Source organism: Rattus norvegicus, chromosome 17, assembly GCF_036323735.1.
Source record: "Rattus norvegicus strain BN/NHsdMcwi chromosome 17, GRCr8, whole genome shotgun sequence".
In the NCBI taxonomy this organism is placed as follows: Eukaryota; Metazoa; Chordata; class Mammalia; order Rodentia; family Muridae; genus Rattus; species Rattus norvegicus.
This window is the reverse complement of record NC_086035.1, coordinates 38,657,433-38,676,148: the sequence shown is the minus strand read 5'-3', so window position 1 is coordinate 38,676,148 and position 18,716 is coordinate 38,657,433.

Genomic DNA, 18,716 nt, shown 5'->3' with positions numbered 1-18,716 from the left:
AGAGAGAGCTAAACCTTCAGAGAGGCAGACATGCCTGGGAAACCAGAAGAGACTGCATTCTGCACACATCTCTGACACCAGAGGAAAACACCAAACGCCATCTGGAACCCTGGTGCACGGAAGCTCCCGGAAAGGGCGGCACAGATCTTCCTGGTTGCTGCCGCCACGAAGAGCTCATAGGCAGCACCCCACGAGCAAACATGAGCCTCGGGACCACAGGTAAGACCAAATTTTCTGCTGCAAGTGACCTGCCTGGTGAACACCAGAGAAAGGCCCACAGGAACAGCTGAAGGCCTGTAGATAGGAAATACTACATGCCCGAAAGCAGAACACTCTGTCCCCATAACTGGCTGAAAGAAAACAGGAAAACAGGTCTACAGCACTCCTGACACACAGGCTTATGGGACAGTCTAGCCACTGTCAGAAATAGCAGAACAAAGTAACACTAGAGATAATCTGATGGCGAGAGGCAAGCACAGGAACCAAAGCAACAGAAACTAAGACGACATGGCATCATAGGAGCCCAATTCTCCCACCAAAGCAAACACGGAATATCCAAACACACCAGAAAAGCAAGATCTAGTTTCAAAATCATATTTGATCATGATGCTGGAGGACTTCAATAAAGACGTGAAGAACTCCCTTAGAGAACAAGTAGAAGCCTACAGAGAGGAATCACAAAAATCCCTGAAAGAATTCCAGGAAATCATAAATAAACAAGTAGAAGCCCATAGAGAGGAGCCACAAAAATCCCTCAAAGAATTCCAGGAAATCATAAATAAACAAGTAGAAGCCCATAGAAAGGAGTCACAAAATTCCCTGAAAGAATTCCAGGAAAACCAATCAAACAGTTGAAGGAATTAAAAATGGAAATAGAAGCAATCAAGAAAGAACACATGGAAACAACCCTGGATATAGAAAACCACAAGAAGAGACAAGGAGCCGTAGATACGAGCTTCACCAACAGAATACAAGAGATGGAAGAGAGAATCTCAGGAGCAGAAGATTCCATAGAAATCATTGACTCAACTGTCAAAGATAATGTAATGCGGAAAAAGCTACTGGTCCAAAACATACAGGAAATCCAGGACTCAATGAGAAGATCAAACCTAAGGATAATAGGTATAGAAGAGAGTGAAGACTCCCAGCTCAAAGGACCAGTAAATATCTTCAACAAAATCATAAAACTTCCCTAACCTAAAAAAAAGAGATACCCATAGGCATACAAGAAGCCTACAGAACTCCAAATAGATTGGACCAGAAAAGAAACACCTCCCGTCACATAATAGTCAAAACACCAAACGCACAAAATAAAGAAAGAATATTAAAAGCAGTAAGGGAAAAAGGTCAAGTAACATATAAAGGCAGACCTATCAGAATCACACCAGACTTTTCGCCAGAAACTATGAAAGCCAGAAGATCCTGGACAGGTGTCATACAGACCCAAAGAGAACACAAATGCCAGCCCAGGTTACTGTATCCTGCAAAACTCTCAATTAACATAGATGGAGAAACCAAGATATTCCATGACAAAACCAAATATACACAACATCTTTCTACAAATCCAGAACTACAAAGGATAATAAATGGTAAAGCCCAACATAAGGAGGCAAGCTATACCCTAGAAGAAGCAAGAAACTAATCGTCTTGGCAACAAAACTAAGAGAACAAAAGCACACAAACATGATCTCACATCCAAATATGAATATAACAGGAAGCAATGATCACTATTCCTTAATATCTCTCAACATCAATGGCCTCAACTCCCCAATAAAAAGACATAGATTAACAAACTGGATACGCAACGAGGACCCTGCATTCTGCTGCCTACAGGAAACACACCTCAGAGACAAAGACAGACACTACCTCAGAGTGTAAGGCTGGAAAACAACTTTCCAAGCAAATGGTCAAAAGAAGCAAGCTGGAGTAGCCATTCTAATATCAAATAAAATCAATTTTCAACTAAAAGTCATCAAAAAAGATAAGGAAGGACACTTCATATTCATCAAAGGAAAAATCCACCCAAGATGAACTCTCAATCCTAAATATCTATGCCCCAAATACAAGGGCACCTACATACGTAAAAGAAACCTTACTAAAGCTCAAAACACACGTTGCACCTCACACAATAATAGTGGGAGATTTCAACACCCCACTCTCATCAATGGACAGATCATGGAAACAGAAATTAAACAGAGATGTAGACAGACTAAGAGAAGTCATGAGCCAAATGGACTTAACAGATATTTATAGAACATTCTACCCTAAAGCAAAAGGATATACATTCTTCTCAGCTCCTCATGGTACTTTCTCCAAAATTGACCATATAATTGGTCAAAAAACGGGCCTCAACAGGTACAGAAAGATAGAAATAATCCCATGCGTGCTATCATACCACCACGGCCTAAAACTCGTCTTCAATAATAATAAGGGAAGAATGCCCACATATACGTGGAAATTGAACAATGCTCTACTCAATGATAACCTGGTCAAGGAAGAGATAAGAAAGAAATTAAAGACTTTTTAGAATTTAATGAAAATGAAGGCACAACATATCCAAAGGACACAATGAAAGTTGTGCTAAGACGAAAACTCATAGCGCTGAGTGCCTGCAGAAAGAAACAGGAAAGAGCATATGTCAGCAGCTTGACAGCACACCTAAAAGCTCTAGAACAAAAAGAAGCAAATATACCCAGGAGGAGTAGAAGGCAGGAAATAATCAAACTCAGAGCTGAAATCAACCAAGTAGAAACAAAAAGGACCTTACAAAGAATCAACAGAACGAAAAGTTGGTTCTTTGAGAAAATCAACAAGATACATAAACCCTTAGCCAGACTAACGAGAGGACACAGAGAGTGTATCCAAATTAACAAAATCAGAAATGAAAAGGGAGACATAACTACATATTCAGAGGAAATTCAAAAAATCATCAGATCTAATATAAAAGCCTATATTCAACAAAACTTGAAAATCTGCAGGAAATGGACAATTTCCTAGACAGATACCAGGTATCGAAGTTAAACCAGGAAGAGATAAACCAGTTAAACAACCCCATAACTCCTAAGGAAATAGAAGCAGTCATTAAAGGTCTCCCAACAAAAAAGAGCCCAGGTCCAGACGGGTTTAGTGCAGAATTCTATCAAACCTTCATAGAAGACCTCGAACCAATATTATCCAAACTATTCCACAAAATTGAAACAGATGGAGCACTACCGAATTCCTTATATGAAGCCACAATTACTCTTATACCTAAACCACACAAAGACCCAACAAAGAAAGAGAACTTCAGACCAATTTCCCTTATGAATATCGACGCAAAAATACTCAATAAAATTCTGGCAAACCGAATCCAAGAGTACATCAAAACAATCATCCACCATGATCAAGTAGGCTTCATCCCAGGCATGCAGGGATGGTTTAATATACGGAAAACCATCAACGTGATCCATTATATAAACAAACTGAAAGAACAAAACCACATGATCATTTCATTAGATGCTGAGAAAGCATTTGACAAAATTCAACATCCCTTCATGATAAAAGACCTGGAAAGAATAGGAATGCAGGGCCCATACCTAAACATAGTAAGAGCCATATACAGCAAACCAGTTGCTAACATTAAACTAAATGGAGAGAAACTTGAAACAATCCCACTAAAATCAGGGACTAGACAAGGCTGCCCACTCTCTCCCTACTTATTCAATATAGTTCTTGAAGTTCTAGCCAGAGCAATCAGACAACAAAAGGAGGTCAAGGGGATACAGATCAGAAAAGAAGAAGTCAAAATATCACTATTTGCAGATGATATGATAGTATATTTAAGTGATCCCAAAAGTTCCACCAGAGAAGTACTAAAGCTGATAAACAACTTCAGCAAAGTGGCTGGGTATACAATTAACTCAAATAAATCAGTAGCCTTCCTCTACACAAAAGAGAAACAAGCCGAGAAAGAATTTAGGGAAACGACACCCTTCATAATAGACCCAAATAATATAAAGTACCTCGGTGTGACTTTAACCAAGCAAGTAAAAGATTTGTACAATAAGAACTTCAAGACTCTGAAGAAAGAAATTGAAGAAGTCCTCAGAAGATCGAAAGATCTCCCATGCTCCTGGATTGGCAGGATTAATATAGTAAAAATGGCCATTTTACCAAAAGCGATCTACAGATTCAATGCAATCCCCATCAAAATACCAATCCAATTCTTCAGAGATTTAGACAGCAATTTTCAAATTCATCTGGAATAACAAAAAACCCAGGATAGCTAAAACTATCCTCAACAATAAAAGGACTTCATGGGGAATCAGTATCCCTGAACGCAAGCAGTATTACAGAGCAACAGTGATAAAAACTGCATTGTATTGGTACAGAGACAGACAGATAGACCAATGGAACAGAATTGAAGACCCAGAAATGAACCCACACATCTATGGGCACTTGATTTTTGACAAAGGAGCCAAAACCATCCAATGGAAAAAAGATAGCATTTTCAGCAAATGGTGCTGGTTCAACTGGAGGGCAACATGTAGAAGAATGCAGTTCGATCATGCTTATCACCCTGTACAAAGCTTAAGTCCAAATGGATCCAGGACCTCCACATCAAACCAGACACACTCAAACTAATAGAAGAAAAAATAGGGAAGCATCTGGAACACATGGGCACTGGAAAAAATTTCCTGAACAAAGCACCATTGGCTTATGCTCTAAGATCAAGAATCGACAAACGGGATCTCATAAAACTGCAAAGCTTCTGTAAGGCAAAGGACACTTTGGTTAGGACAAAATGGCATCCAACAGATTGGGAAAAGATCTTTACCAATCCTACAACAGATAGAGGCCTTATATCCAAAATATACAAAGAACTCAAGAAGTTAGACTGCAGGGAGACAAATAACCCTATTACAAAATGGGGCTTAAAGCTAAACAAAGAATTCACAGCTGAGGAATGCCGAATGGCTGAGAAACACCTAAAGAAATGTTCAACATCTTTAGTCATAAGGGAAATGCAAATCAAAACAACCCTGAGATTTCACCTTACACCAGTGAGAATGGCTAAGATCAAAAACTCAGGTGACAGCAGATGCTGGTGAGGATGCGGAGAAAGAGGAACACTCCTCCATTGTTGGTGGTATTGCAGACTGTTAAACCATTCTGGAAATCAGTCTGGAGGTTCCTCACAAAATGGACATTGAACTGCCTGAGGATCTAGCTATACCTCTCTTGGGCATATACCCAAAAGGTGCCCCAACATATAAAAAAGACACGTGTTCCACTATGTTCATCGCAGCCTTATTTATAATAGCCAGAAGCTGGAAAGAACCCAGATGCCCTTCCACTAGGAATGGATACAGAAAATGTGGTACATCTACACAATGGAATATTACTCAGCTATCAAAAACAATGAGTTTATGAAATTCGTAGGCAAATGGTCGGAACTGGAAAATATCATCCTGAGTGAGGTAACCCAATCACAGAAAAACACACATGGTATGCACTCATTGATAAGTGGCTATTAGCCCAAATGCTTGAATTACCCTAGATTCCTAGAACAAATGAAACTCAAGACGGATGATCAAAATGTGAATGCTTCACTCCTTCTTTAAAAGGGGAACAAGAATACCCTTGGCAGGGAATAGAGAGGCAAAGATTAAAACAGACACAGAAGGAACACCCATTCAGAGCCTGCCCCACATGTGGCCCATACATATACAGCCACCCAATTAGACAAGATGGATGAAGCAAAGAAGTGCAGACCGACAGGAGCCGGATGTAGATCTCTCCTGAGAGACACAGCCAGAATACAGCAAACACAGAGGCGTATGCCAGCAGCAAACCACTGAACTGAGAATAGGACCCCCGTTGAAGGAATCAGAAAAATAACTGGAAGAGCTTGAAGGGGCTCGAGGCCCCATATGTACAACAATGCCAAGCAACCAGAGTTTCCAGGGACTAAGCCACTACCTAAAGACTATACATGGACTGACCCTGGACTCTGACCTCATAGGTAGCAATGAATATCCTAGTAAGAGCACCAGTGGAAGGTGAAGTCCTGGGTCCTGCTAAGACTGAACCCCCAGTGAACTAGATTGTTGGGGGGAGGGCGGCAAGGGGGGAGGATGGGGAGGGGAACACCCATAAGGAAGGGGAGGGGGGAGGGGGATGGTTGCCCGGAAACCGGGAAAGGGAATAACATTCGAAATGTAAATAAGAAATACTCAAGTTAATAAAAAAAAAAGTCTGATAGGCTCTCATAGCTTGGGAATAGATAAGTATCGTGGTAGATCTGCCCAATGGAGAAGTAAAGATTATAAATATTATAACCAAGCTGCATATTTTTTGCATAGTCTTATTGGGGGGTTGAAGATTTACTACAACATGTATTTATGTGTGTGTTTGAATTCCCCCTTTTTCGTTTTAATTTTTCTCTGTTCACAATGTGTTAATGAATTCTAAGCCTCTTACCTGACTAGTGAGTGTCCATTGAGATAAAAAGAAGCTAAGCCTTGTTTTTTTTTTAATTTCTTCACTGCCATAGGCAAAAATCAAATTACCAGAAGCCAGTGCCTTTTGGCCACAAAATAGCAAAGCACTGAAAATTGCCAAAGATAAAGCAGCTTTGTCCCCATTAACTCTGTCCCCACCCTTTGCTGCCTTCTTCAGTACCTGGATGACATGGTTGGCCCATGACAGTGGATAATTTCAATTCAATATGTTCTTACATTATTATAGACTGTATTGGCTACATGTGAATCTCAGTGACAATACAATTATTTTATCATTTTAAAGTTGTGAAAACTTAATCTTCAGAAGAATCACCTACTTGCAAGGGGTCATTTAAACTACTAGAACCAATAAGTCGATTGCTTGTAGGTTTCACAAATCAGAAGAGTAATGATTCTCTGTGAAGACCTGCTGCAATGACACATGAACTGCAGATCAGCAAAGAATAGGTAGTCACTGCCTCATATGAACAGCATGCATTAGAAATAAGAATTTGAGTCAAATAAAAATGACAATTCTCAACTTACAATGAACCGAGAACATTTATATGTTGGCCTAACAGGCTTAGTGTTATCAGTCTGAAGGCCAAAGACCCATGTATGTCCCTATTTCTACTAATGCCCCTTTAGTAAATGAGTCAGTCTCTTGTGTATTAAACAAAGGAGAGAGGCAAAAGAGAGGTGTGGATATAAGATACAGTGAATGCCTCTCCAGAAAATACTCTTCTCTCATCCTGCAAAGAAGAGAAGAGGTTTTAAAAGAACATATGACCAATCCATTGCCAGTATATATTCCCCCATCTTGGATATGCCTGTAAGCTAGTCTAATTCTTAAATTTCTGAGTTCAGTCCAAACCCACTTCACACCTATACACACATTTCCTCCACACACATGTATACGCTATTCAGTTAATTCTGTAACGTACAGAAAAGAAAATTGTTCAAGAGTTAAGTTTAATTCGGACAATGGTGTTGGACTAATGGAACCTTGTAGAATAGGGCTTGCATTTAACATTTTGTGACACAAAAATCTTTATTGACCCAGTAATTCCCATTGATCTACTTCTCCAGATAATATTTATAAACACATAAAATAAAATACATTAAAGCTAAAATAACAACTGACCAGATTGGATTTTGAAATGATGTTTTAAAATATTAAAAATACCTGGTATCTGTCTAGAAAATCATCCATTAGATTTTCCAGTTTTGTTCAGAATAGTCTTTTGTAGGAGAATCTCATGATTTTTTTTTTAAAAAATTTCAGTTTCTGTTGTTATGTCCCCCTTTTCATTTCTGATTTTGTTAATTTGGATACTGTCCTTGTGCTATCTGGTTAGTCTGGCTAATTTTATCTATCTTGTTGATTTTCTCAAAGAACTAGCTCCTGGTTTTGTTGATTCTTTGTATAGTTTTCTTTGTTTCTACTTAGTTGATCTTAGCCCTGAGTTTGATTATTTCCTGCTGTCTACACTTCTTGGATGCATTTGTTTCTTTTTCTTCTTGAACTTTTAGGTGTGCCGTCAACCTGTTAGTGTATGCTCTCTCCAGTTTCTTTTTGGAGGCACTCAGAGCTATATGTTTTCTTCTTAGCACTGCTTTCATTGTGACATGTAAGTTTTGGAGTATTTTGCCATCATTTTCATTACTTCTAAAAAGTCTTTATTTTCTTTTTTATTTCTTACTTATTGAAGTTATTGATGAGCAAAGCATTGTTCAACTTCCATGTGTGTGTGGGTTTTCTGTCATTTTTGCTGTTATTAAAGACCAGCCTTAGCCCATGGTGATCTGATAGGATGCATGGGATTATTTCAATCTTTTTGTACCTGTTAAGGCCTGTTTTGTTACCAATTATAAGGTCAATTTTGGAGAAGGTACCATGAGGTGCTGAGAAGAAAGCATATATATATATATATATATATATATATATATATATATATATATATATATGCATGCATACATAATTTTAGGGTGAATCTTCTATAGATCTCTGTTAAACCCATCTAGTTCATAGCTTCTGTTCGCTTTACTGGTTCTCTGTTTATTTTCTGTTTCCATAATCTGTTCATTGATGAGAGTGGAGTGTTGAAGTCTCCCATTATTACTGAGTAAGATTCACTGTGTGTTTTGAGCTTTAGTAAAGTTTCTTTTACAGATGTGGGTGCTGAGAATAGTTTTTGTTATCCTGGGTTTTTTTTGTTATTCCAAATGAATTTGCTAATTGCTCTTTCTAATTCTATGGAGAATTGAGTTGGAATTTTGATGGGGATTGCATTAAATCTGTAGATTGCTTTCAGCAAGATGACCCTTTTTACTATATTAGTGCTGCCAATCCATGAGCATGGGAGATCTTTCCATCTTCTGAGATCATATCTGATTTCCTTTTTCAGAAACTTGAAGTTCTTATACATATCTTTCACTTGCTTGTTTAGTGTCACCCCAAGGTATCTTATATTGTGACTATTGTGAAGGGTATTGCTTCCCTAATTTCTCTTCAGCCTGTTTATCCTTTGAGTAGAGGAAAGTTAGTGATTTGTTTGAGTTAATTTTTAATCCACCTGGAAATCTATCCCATATACAGTCATCAAATGCAGACACTATTGCAGAAGTGCATGCTGACAGGAGCCTGATATAGCTGTCACCTGAGAGGCTCTGACAGAGCCTGACAAATACAGAGGCAAATGCTCTCAGCCAACCATTGGGCTGAGATTGGGGCTCCCCATGGAGTAGTTAGAGAAAGTATGAAGGAGCTAAAGTGGTTTGCAACACCATAGGAAGACCAACAATATCCACCAACTAGACACCCTAGAACTCCTAGGGACTAAACCACCAACAAAAGAATACACGAAGCAACTTATGGCTCCAGCCTCACATGTAGAAGAGGATGGACTCATGTAATTATGTTTGTGTGGCTCTCTTCTTTTGGATGTGTTGTAAGAAGATTAATTTCTTGCTTTTTCTTGGGTGCAGTTTCCCTGTTTATGTTGCAGTTTTCCATTTATTTTCCTACGTATAGCTGGGATCGTGAGTTAATCCTACCACTCTGGAAATCAGTCTGGTGGTTCCTCAGAACATCATACATAGTACTAACTGAGGAGGTAGCTGTACCACTCCTGGACATATGCCAAGAAGATGCTCGAACATATAACAAGGACACATGCTCCACTATGTTCACAGCAGCCTTATTTATAATAGTCAGAAGCTGGAAACACTCAGATATCCCTCAACACAGAAATGGATAATGAAAATTTGGTACATTTACACAATGGAGAGTTATTCAGCTATTAAAAACAATGACTTCATGAAAGTCACAGACAGATGTATGGAACTATAAAATATACCATGTGAGGTAACCCAGTCACAAAAGAACACATGTAGTATATACTCACTGATAAGTGGATATTAGAAAAGAAATCGAGAATGCCCATCTGCTCACGGACTGTATGAAACTCAAGAAGAAGGAAGGCTAAAATATGAATGCTTTAGTCCTTCTTAGAGGGGCAACAAAATACTCATAAGAGGTACAAAGTGGGAGGGAATTGGGAGGAAGAGAGGAGAGGTAGAGGAGTAAGGGGGCACAGAATCAGGTATGGGAGGAGATGGGAATGACATACAGAGTGTGAGGAAATTGAGCAGAGGCATGTGGCAAAGGGGGATTGGGAACTGGGGTAGCCACAAGAAAGTCCCAGATGCCAGAAAAGCAAGAGGCTCCTAGGACCCAACAGGGGTGATAGCAGCTGAAATTCTCAAGCCTGGGGAGAGAACCTATAGAGACCATATCCAGAGGTTAGGCATGGCTCTTGGTTGAGGAACGGGGCCACCCACCCACCTCAAACATGTTAAAACAGAATTGTCCCTGTCTAAAGGAAATGTAAGGACAAAGAATGGGACATAGACTGAAGTAAAACCCATCCAAAGATGACCCCACCTAGGGATCCATCCCACCTGCAGACACCAAACCCAGACACTATTGCTGATGACAAGAAGCATTTGCTGACAGGAGCCTGGTATGGCTGTCCCCTGAGAGACTCTGCCAGAGTCTGACCAATACAGATATGGATGCTTACAGCCAAACATCAGACTGAGCATCTGGACACTAACAGAGGAGTTAGGGGAAGAACTGAAGGAGGTGAAGAGATTTGCAACCCCATAAGAAGAACAACAATATTAACCAGTCAGACCCCCTCCCCACACACACATTGCCCCAGAGTTACCCTGGACTAAACCACCAACTAAAAAGTACACATGGAGGGAGCCATGGTTCCAGCTATTTATGTAGTAGAGTACTGCCTTATCTGGCTTCAGTGGGAGGGGAGGCCCTGGGTCCTGAGGAGATTGAAGAGTGGATGGCCCAACAGAGGGGATTGCTAGGTAGGTGAGACAGGAGTGGGTGAGTGGGTGGGGGAGCTCCCTCATAGAATCAGGGGGTGGGATGATGTGATAGGGGTGTTTGAGGAGGGGAAACCAGGAAGTGGGATGTGCATTTGAAATGTAAATAAATAAAATAACCAATAAAAATAAAATATTAGAAATAAATATATTTGTGATATTGATTCATATAATTATTGATTGAAAATTAAACAGAATGGTCTAACAGTTGACACGAAAGATATAATAGATTTTAAGAAAGAATGATTTTAAGTAATGTTTAGTACTAAATATAACAATGGGGCAAATGAAAAGAGTAAAGGAGAAGGGAAAAATCTGTGTGATAACTGGAGTTAATCATAACTTCAAGTCACCAATACTACCAAAAGTTTTTTTTTCTACATTTAAATATGAAGGCTATACTAAATTATTATGGTGGTTAATAAAGATAAATATTTAGTCTTCCTATTTCAGGGTCATGTATTATTTACAATTAGGTTGACTGCAGTTCTCATCCCAATTGTTACATCATCTCATTTTACTCATTGTAGGGAAGCTACATTCACATATTCTCAACAACATGGCCACGTAAACAAGACATGAACAATTCCAATACATTCCGTTGTAATGTAGACAGAGGAAATTCAATCACCCACAATTAACAAAATCCCACCCCTAGATAAGGAGCTGCAAGTGAGTAACTTCTGAGAGAGGGCAACTTAGTCTCTTCCAGGGATGAGACCTCAAATTGGTACCAAATACCAAAGGATCATTCCTAGAAACATATATATGCAGGCAATACCAAATAGTTCTTACATGTTTACGGATACATTTATTTGCTTATATGCATATGTAATAATAATGGTTAAAGGGAATGATGAATTTGGGAGGGAATAAGAGGACATGGAAGGAATGGGAGGGAAAAGAGAGTGGTTTAAATGATATTATACTTTAATTGAAAAATTTAAAAGGAAGTTTTGACTTTTGCGTTCCTATGTCTGAATCCTCCTACAACACTACAGCTGTGTTCACTTTAATTCATTCTGTGGTGTGCGCGTGTGTGTGTGTGTGTGTGTGTGTGTGTGTGTGTGTGTGTGTGTAGCCAGAAAGAGAGAGGAGAGAAAGAGAGAGAGAGGAGAGAGAGAGAGAGAGAGAGAGAGAGAGAGAGAGAGAGAGAGAGAGAGAGAGAAACAGAGACAGAGACAGAGACAGAGACAGAAAGAGAGTTCTTACAGTCTAATGTGTGGTACTAGTGTTAGTGCTAGTAAATTATAAAATGAAATTAACACAGAGGAACCTAAATTTGCTACATTTGCCTGAGGCAAGCTATATGGATTTTATGACAGGTGATGTCATCGTCTTTTAAACTTTGTGAATTTGCTGATGACAGTCAATAAATTCCGGCATTGTTGAAAGACACAACCACAGTCTGTGTTTCTGGTGTAGTGTGCTCACATGTAGAAACTCTTCTTTGGTGATGTAGCGATTATGTATTGTCTAGACTTTAGAAAGCAACTGAAATTTAAGTCATTGATTCACAGCAATATATTGGAGTGGAATTGTTTCTTGGATCTGTTATTGGTGACCTATTATAGACTTTTGCTAATGTCTCCCCAGAAAAAGTCACACAGTACCAGCACATAATGAAAATAAGTTTTAGATTAAACTTACAAAACGCATAAAGCCAACGTGTATGTGCACTGAAGCAGTAAATACTGTATTTACTTATTATGTGAGAATGGCAAATCTTTCTGCCTTAACAGGCATCCGAACTACTATCTTACATAAAGTTTCTCTGGAGATGGTCCTATCAGTATTGTGGAGGCATTTACAGTTAGTATCCAGCTATGAATATCTGTGAGGCATATGGCTTAAACTAACACACCATTCTAGGGCTACCTGAACTTCAACATTCTTTTCATTCAAATATGTGAAATACTGGTAAATATTTCAGCCAACTCACATCTCTGGGATCATTTTCTTGTTCAGATTCATAAATGTGTACCAGTGTCTTGACTGTGTGTATATCTGTTGATCACAAGGGTGCCTGGTGTCCTTGGAGGTCAGAATAAAGTATCAGATTCCCTGGAACTAGAGTTATAGGTGGTAGTAAGTCACCATGTGGGGGCTGGAAACTGAAGTACAAAACAAGTGTTCTTTACCATGAAGTCATCTCCCTCTCTAGGACAACTTTCAACTTATTGAATCAGTCAGAGCAGAATTTTATCAATGATCACCCTAAATAACTACCACTAATTTAACTGAGCAAATCCCTGTCTGACACTCATTAGGCTAATTAGATCCCACTCAGCTGTTAAGATGTGGTGAGTGGAGTGTAAGGGCTTTGAAACTACCCTTTCTCACATAGTGTCAGGCATGGCCTTTGGAATGTGGATTTCTAATTACAGAATCCGATGGCCCTTAAGACCAAGCTTTGATTAACTAGCACATTCATAGCATTGCACTTTATATGTTAATGCTGAAAGGAAATTACTACATGCTCTATAGGCATTCCCCCACTATGTCTGAACATGGCAAATGGAAAATTTTAGTAAGTTCTTTCTCCATGAATTTCTGGATGTCTAAATTGAGCTCAAATGCTTAAGATCTGGAATGCAGTCAACTTGTTGAATTGATTGGTCATTACTGAATTGCCCTTGTGTTTTCTCTTAGACCTCTCCTCATGCCCTTCCTGCTCCTTGATCAATGCAACAACCAAGGGTGTAAAAACATGGGATTGAGCTTCATGATTAAAAAGGGATCTTTCTTTAATGAATCCAGTTTCTATCAATGATCTCCAATTATTCTTGTTAATAAGAAAGCTACATAATAAATTGTGTGTTTTTTTATTTACTATTTTCTTTGTACACTTTTGGTTATTTCATGGAAGAAAATGGAAAATCTACACTGATTGTCACTACACAAAAGTCTGCAAATACCTCTTTTTACTACAAGGAAGCAGCAAATGGATTAATTTTTCAGTAAAATGAAAATACATGCCAGGAGCACAGACAGGTTATTGCAATCTAGTTGTAGTTAACTTTTTTCTCCTGGACAACTAATCTCTCAATAACATTTGCAAGAATGGATTAAAACACACTCCTTGCTAAAAACCAAGGTCTTTAGGTAATTGATGTGCTATTAGGCCTCAATTATTTGAGGCTGTGATTCCTCACTGAGAGAAGGTCCAGGAGTGGATAAAGTCTAAATAAAGTAATTTTGGAAAGGGAACTATGATAATTGCCAAGAGACAGCCTGTTTTATCAGTTGAGATTTTCATCCTTCATGAATATGTAGTTCAGTTGGACATCAGAGAAACTAGCGCCCATGGGAATGTCCTCCACGTCTTCTGTTATTTCAATTTCCAACACTCATGTCCTGACCTACATTTTATATCTACACACACAGAAAGACTAGGCTTTTTAAATATGTGCTTCCTAAACCAGTGATCTACGAATATGTATCTCCAAAGCACTATGTAAGCTGACTGATGAACATTTGGACAAAGGCACACCAATGACCTATCACTTTAAAACGTTCCAGAATAAATATTTAAGTAGACAAACATAAACATTTTGATGTGCTAACCTGTGAATTTTCCATTCTGTGGCATGCTAGTGCTTATGATGTGAGGCTTCCAATCCAGATTCTTCATTTTTAATATCTTTAAGCATCTTGAAAAATAGTCGATGTGAGGCTTTCAATCCAGGTTCTTCATTTTTAATATCTTTAAGCATCTTGAAAAATAGCCCTGTCTGCAAAAGCTCCTGGCTGGCCCTAGGTGTATCCTGAGCTCTCAACCGATGATTTGCCCACAGAAAGACTGTAGCAAGCTGTAAGAAGTCCAGTAATAAAGCAGGTGTTCCTTTCTCTTGAAAGACCCACCCCATGAGTCTTAACTCAGCACTGCAACAGGCTTGAACGAGCCCAGGCATGCCCAGATACCTAGGGCCGAGTCACCGTTAAAACTAACAGACCATAAGAGGAAAGGAATACAGAACAGACTAGGAGTACCGGATCTGACTCACAGGCCACCTGGCAGGAAGGGATAAGCCCCTAGCCCCGGACATTCAGGACGTCCCAGCCCGCACGTACTCTCTTACCATGTTACAAACTCATTCGAATATGATTCAAACCTGCCAATGTGTGTAGCTATACCTTATTACCTCATCATGTGAAATAACCAATCATATGTGAACATGTCTATATGCCTCGTTTAAATCCACCAATCCCCGTAACTATGCATCTGCTTCTGTACGCCCGCTTCTGCTTCCCCAAACCCTATAAAAGCCCCATGCTGGAGCTGCTGGGCGCGCAAGTCCTCCGACGAGACTGTGTGCCCGCAGGTACCTGTGTTTTCCAATAAACCCTCTTGCTGATTGCATCCGAGTGGCCTCGGCTCGGTCATTGAGCGCTTGGGGTCTCCTCCTGAGGGAAACGTCCTCTCCAGAGGTCTTTCACTCTTTCCCTGAATGGACATGACTCAGGTGGCCAAAAGGACAGTTTTAGATTGAGATCCACAAAGTTTATTTTGATGAGGAACTTTCAAAGAAATTGCTACTGCATTTAGATATAGATTTTACCATTATAATAAGAACAATGCCTGCTTTATCTTTTGATTCAATCCCAATTATACCTTGAAACAAACTTCTGATGTGGTGAATTATAGTGGATTAGTAACAAGAAGTCACAGCTGCTGAAGTCCTAGTGAAGTGGATTTCAGTGACATAATTCATAGCATGCCTGTGAGTACATTATGCCAAGTTCTGTGTGGCATTTTGTCTATGTCATCAGATAATCATCTGATCTCCACAAGACTTAAGTAGTGTGCCGCATCCTACTAATCCCAATGCATACATCCATTTTCCTCATTTTACAGATGAGTATATGAAGGATGGGAAAGTTAACTCAACCAAGGTAACGCATGAACCACATAAACTACCATAGCATCAGATGCTAGACAGAAACCAGAGCAGCAATCAAGTTTAAAAAGGACATAGTTGTGTATAGCATCTGATATGTTGAGACAAACAGAGGAAGAATCATTTTAGCTAAATGTTTTTATCCATGTCACTAGAATTCTGTCCTAGGGAAGGCTTGAGTCCAAATGTCTCTGATACTCTTGTTGAAGAGGATAATTTTGTGTTAAACCATTTTTGGAATCCATGATACAGACATTCTCATTCCTATGAAAAATATATACAAAAATAGAGTAAACCATATTAGGACAAAGAAAACTGCTAATAAGTATCCACAGCAATATTTTAAGAAAACATCTTGAGTCTTCATTACAGAAATCTATATCAGAGTTTCTATCGACACACTGAAAAATTCGCTGTGTAAATTACAAACAAAAATTGCATTGTTTATTAAGGTAATTTCTTTCTTTTTGCTTTTTAGTATTATACTTGTAAATTTATACATGTATATACTATATACATGTGAAGAAATGTAAATTATACATTTGCACAGTCTTAAGTGTTCCGTAGTTCAAAATTAATAACTGAGTCCTTTATTGGCATTTAATATTCCCATACAGATATATTCTGCCATCAAACACTGTAAAACAAAAATAAAAGCATTTTAAGATTACACAGCATTTATTTTTAAATACAGTTTGTCTCCCATTGTAGATACTTGATGTCATCAAGGCATTACCATCAAATTAAACTTTTCTGTTTTCTTTAAGGCAAAAACAGAGATAAAAGCTTTCTAAGTGTGTCAGTCCATTAATTATTTTTAAAATTTAGAATTCCAGGTTCTTGCTTAGAATGCATTCCAAGTATTATTTCAACTTGACAGTAGGTGAGAGTTCCCCATTAATTTTAGCACAAATTTGGAATAAAAAGTACCTTACTGCATTCCTGTTTCATTCTGATGTCCAAAGGAACCAATACAAAGGATTTAAAATAAATCTTTCACCTACATACCTCTACTTGTTCTTTTCTCACTGAGAACTCATCAGGCTAAATTCTTAAGACCTTAGATTGAGATGAGAAGATCCTGAGGAACCTGGCTGAGTCACAAGGTAAGTGTTCAGTCTGAAGTTCTCAAATAGAGAATAGGTTCTCACAATAAAATCACTCACGGCTGGAGACATGGGTTAAAAGCACTGGAAGCTCTTCCAGAATACCTGGGTTTGGTTCCCATTATCCATGCCAAGGTTCATGACCAACTGAAGCTCGGGCTGCAATTAATCCAACACTTCTTCTGGCCTCTGTATTACGGCAAATGTGTGGTACACACACACACACACACACACACACACACACATCTTGTTTTAAAATATCTAGATAGCCTTAATACCACCAAAGGATTTGTCATAGTCTTAAAATTATACATTTCGCGAATAACCGCCAGTGGTAAATGGATGGCGCTAGGTACTGTATGAGTTTGTTTTCAGGACAAGTCCCTGTGGATTCTTTCATTTCAGTTAGGCAAAAAGCCTGAAATCTATTCAGACCAGTTACTGAGCTGTCAAAAGTGCTTTTCCAAAAAATAAATAGGCCTTTGGCTAGGAAAACTGTAGTTACGGAGGCTAGAATTGTCTTTGAGGATGTGAGATAGGAAGACATGTGTTGGATTGACTCACATTCTGGCTAAAGTTGAAAAACATTACCTATAAAAAGAGATAGCTTCTGTCTAGCTAGACTTATTGCTCCACTGGTATAATCTTTCCAGAAACCAGACCCACCAGCAAATCCTTTGCAAGGTCTGGGGACGGAATATATAAAAAATATAAAACAATTGAACAAACTGCCAAATAGATGCTGATCTCTTCATGTGCTAAATAGTTTGTCATTTTACTTCCACATTGTAGACTATAACTAAAGGAAGTCAGGACAGGACCTCAAAGGAGCCAGAAGCCGAGAACCATGAGCTGATATAGAAGCCCCAGAAATGCACGGAGCCATATTGGATTTGGGCCTAGCCGCTTTTTGACTGCATGGTTCAAAGTGACTCTGGGCTGTTTGGCCACAGAGACTCACCCCGAAGATGACTGCCATAAATCTTAAGATTGTTGGATAAAGCCTCTCCCATGAATTTACGGCACAGGAGTATAACATTCAAGGGATGCCTCAGCTCGAGCAGATACCAGTTATCTCCTCAGTCAACACCCAGTGTCTCCACCACCTGACCTCATCGCCTGACTTCTTTGCCTCCAGCTATCACTGCCTATACCCTCATCTCCCCCTCCTTCATATTTCACAAAGGTCACTCCCCCTACCTGAAAGCCTTAAAAGCTGCAATGTTCATCCCAATAAACGAGACCTTGACAACAGGACTTTTGCTTGGTCTCCTTCTTCTCTCCACCCCCATTTTGGCCCATAGGTAGAAAGCCTCTTCGGGACCCTGAATAACTGGGTCCCCGCTGGCGGGGACACAGAAAGGTGCTGTTTACTGGCTTCCTCTTCTATTTTGCAAGCATAACTTGAATCTGACATTTGATCAACAAGCTTCTGGCATTGTGAAAGAGAGATAACTGGTAATAGTATGAGCTTTTGAAACGTCAAACCCCACCCCCAGTGACATACCTCATCCAATGGGGTCATGCCTTCTAATCCTTCCTAAACTATTCCACCAAATGGGAACCAAGTATTCAAATAAATGAACCTATAGGTGTCATTTCCATTCGGAATACTACACATATGGGACCAGATCCTTACATGATATACTCTAGAGATGATAATGATAAAAGGATTAATATATTAAAGAACACAAAAGTGAAATATAGTTTTATTAAAGGTATGAATTAATTGTGAAAATGAAAGCTTGTTCATATTTTCAAATTGTTTTTCTTCTAAAATTTTATGAATAATTATGCAATGTAAAATTGCAAATTAGAGA